Source organism: Gossypium hirsutum, chromosome A06 (assembly GCF_007990345.1).
Source record: "Gossypium hirsutum isolate 1008001.06 chromosome A06, Gossypium_hirsutum_v2.1, whole genome shotgun sequence".
NCBI lineage: Eukaryota > Viridiplantae > Streptophyta > Magnoliopsida > Malvales > Malvaceae > Gossypium > Gossypium hirsutum.
Genome location: NC_053429.1, coordinates 93,927,579 through 93,931,214, shown reverse-complemented (window position 1 = coordinate 93,931,214; position 3,636 = coordinate 93,927,579). Strand labels below are relative to the sequence as shown.

Sequence of the window (3,636 nt, the reverse complement as noted above, 5' to 3'; positions counted from 1 at the left end):
ATGGGTAAGGATTTCTAATAACCCAAAGAGGTATTTGGGGTTGCCAACTATGGTAGGGTGTCGAAAAAAACACGCTTTTTTGGACATTAAAGAACACTTTGGTAAATTTCTACATAACTGGAGTATGCGGGTCTTGTCGGTAGGGGGTAAGGAGGTATTCTTAAAATCCTTTTACAGGCAATTCCGATATATCCTATGCAATGCTTCAATTTACCGGTTTCCTTTTGTCAAGAGCTTGAAAGCATCATGAATAAGTTTTGGTGGCGTAATTCTAAGACAAACAAAGGTATACATTGGTGTAAGTGGCAAGATATGTGTATCACTAAAGCGAAGGGGGGCATGGATTTTAAAGATTTATCAAAATTCAATTTGGCATTATTAGCGAAACAGGGGTGGAAAATTATTACGCAGTGGAATTGTTTGTTTGCCCGAGTTATGAAACCGAAATACATTCCAAAAGGGGATTTTATGAGTGCAGGGTTAGGCTCTTACCCTTCATATACATGGTGAAGTATTTGGGGAGCTCGTCAAATACTGAAGGAGAGGCTCAGCTGACGAATCGAAAATGGGGAAACAGTTAACATATGGAACAATGCATGGCTACCGGGGCCTAGAGATGGGAGAGTACATGGTCAGAATATTGATATTAGATACACTAAAGTAGCAGATTTAATCGATAAAGAAACTACTACCTGGAAGTAAGACACAATTCATGAATTATTCGGAGAAGAGTATCTTGCAAACATTATGTTGATCCCATTGGTGAGGAGTGAACCACAGGATCTCTTGATTTGGAGAGGGGACAATACAGGGGTGTATACAGTGAAGAGTGGATACAAATGGCAAATTACAGCAGAGGGGTTTAGTTCTCAGACTAATTATACAACTACTTTCTTTACAAAACTTTGGGGACTATGGTTACCAAGTAAAATAAGAATACACTTATGGAGAATATCTAATAATTACATTCCTACTTTGTACAATCTACGGATACGAAAATTGATAACCAACACATTCTGTCCGGTTTGTCAAGCAGAGGAGGAAACCGTTAGCCACTTGTTCAGAGGCTGCTCCTTCACGCAGCAGGTTTTGAGGGGGTTGGGGGCGAAAATTTTATCATAGAATGCAGAATCCAATTGGAAAAAATGGTTAGCAATAGAGATCGATAATCTGAGTATTGAAGAATGCAAAATTAGAGCTATTGTCTATTGGGTTATTTGGTACAACCGTAACAAAATTTACCATGAAGGAGTTTGTGAACAAGTGAATGAAATTGTCAGATTTGTTAAAGCTTACTGCATAGAGATAGCCACTCTGGGGGTTATATTGAGGCAAATACAAGTAGCAGACAGTTCAGAATGGAAACCACCGGAGAATGATATTATAAAAATTAATTTCGACGCTTCGTTCAACTATCATACAAAAAGATCTTGTTCAGGATTGGTGATGGCAGCATGTACCTTTCCTTGGGAGAATATCGCAGATTCGGCCATGGCCGAGGCTAGGGCTTGTTTGCAAGCCATTACTATGGCTGAGGAAATGGGTTTTGATGATATTTGTATTGAAAGAGATGTGCTCACAATAATTCGCAAGATAAATTCTACAGGAGAAGATAGATCTGAAATCAACAGCCTGATTAGAGAAATTAAGGGAAGAGTCCCCATTTTATGAAGACCGATTTTTAACCACATACCAAGGGAAGCAAATAAGGCGGCTCATGGGATGGCGATGGAAGGTCTTCGGTATGAAAACCCCTAATACTGGATAGAGAAGGTCCCGCACGCGGTAGAAGGATTGGTGAATAAAGAAAGGAGAGGTAACAGTGAAGAAGGTTAGATGGAGAGGAAGAGTCCGGACGCTGAGATGGCTGATTTGTCTGATGAACTCGTGTTTCAGACCGTAAAGAAGACTTCAGTAGTTTTGATTCTGGAAGAGATTCGGTCCTGGTGAGTAGCTAATACAGAGGAGTTTTGGAGTTTAATGAAAGAGAAGAAGGGTTATCAAGAATATTTTTTTTTGTCTAATTTTCTCTTTTTTTCTGTGGTTAAAATTAAGCTTCCTCTTCTTTTATTGTTTTTTTTTGAGTTGTTTAATACACCGCCTCGGTGTCTTTTAGGAGACAAACAGGTGTCGGTTTTAGTCTTTTTAGGACTACTATTTCCATTTCTTCTTTCATCAATTTAAGTATTGGTTATAATTTCAAGAAAAAAAATTCACAAACTTTACAATTTAATCCTTAACATCATGAAGATTTATTATTTACTATAATTTTACCTTAACATCACTTTGTAACCAATTAACTACTTATTATAAATCTCAAATGTATGTTTGTTTCATTGAAAACAACTTTTATGAAATATTTGCAAGAAATTTATCAAATTATATAAAATATTTAACACAAATTCATCCAAATACAAAAAAATATTAATATTTCCAGAAAAGTAAATTATTTTTTAAAAAATTATTTTTTAAAAATCATTTTAAATAAAACACGGAGCCTAAATAAAAAATAATGCATTAAATATATATATCTAAAACGGATACCATCATAAATTATAATCAATTTTTTTTATACATATGGATTTCCTTTTCTTGAGAAACAGAAGGATCTTTATTTATATAATCTTATCTTTTCCTTCCTTTATAGTTTTTCCCTTACAAAGTCATGTTGTTACCTTTGATATCATCCTTCTGAATGTAAGTGTAAGCTCTTCTATATTTTCTGTTTGTCAATATATATATATATATCCATTCTTGCTTATGACCTGCCTTGGTCTTGAAGAATATCCAGCAAGTAAACATGACTAATGTTGACGGAGGAGAATCACATTCAAGGCTTGAGGTTTGTGCTTTCTCTTGTCTTGCTCATTGGAATTATCAATGGAGCTTAGAGATTTTTTTTTAATTTAATCACATGTATTATTCACTTAGGGTGAGTTTAGATGGACAGTGCGTTTATTTGCGGTTAATGTAAAAATAACGTGATAAGTTTAGATACTATAGCGATACTATAGCGTAAGATAAAAATAAGCTAAACACATTGCACCACCTACATATCTAAATCCGCACTTAATTATTGTGAAAATGAAATCCGAGAAAATTGAGTAAAATAATTGTTTGTTAGATTTTGAGATTTTGAGATTTAGATCTCTCATCTCTTGGAATAGTATGCTCACAATTGGTGATTATAATTATAATTTGTTCCCTATAAGTAAACTCTTTATACTTTGTGTTTAATGTTGATACTTTGATTTTATAACAAGTAATTTGCTCATCACCAATGTTAATCCAAATATTTTATCCAACTGAACTGCCTGTCATGAAATTAAGGCTTCATACTTGTGCCGAAAATGATATATATGATCCAAATGTGTTTAAACATAAAAGAATGTTTTCTTTTTCCAAATTTATTTTTTTAAAACTGAAAGTTCTTTTTCTCTTTCCACATGTTATAATGCATAATTTTCTCTTTTATTGAATTTAAAACATAAGATAATGAAAATTTTAATATATGCCATAGTATTGTGTTATATTTATTGACTATAAGCATAAATCCAAAAAAGTTGTGTCATGGTTAAATTCAGTTGAGCTTTTTATATACTTGCAAAATCCGGCTGGGCTTTTGTGTGTGTTTTT

The 3,636-nt window shown here is 33.7% G+C and overlaps 1 long non-coding RNA gene across 1 annotated transcript; it reads right to left on the bottom strand.

The window, feature by feature from the left end:
- Positions 1–403: 403 nt before the first annotated feature.
- On the bottom strand, positions 404–2,228 carry LOC107934245 (uncharacterized). The gene is made up of 2 exons (XR_001693845.2): positions 693–2,228; positions 404–610 (listed from the first exon to the last, which is right to left on the bottom strand). It is a non-coding gene; the product is annotated as an uncharacterized lncRNA (long non-coding RNA).
- Positions 2,229–3,636: the final 1,408 nt, after the last annotated feature.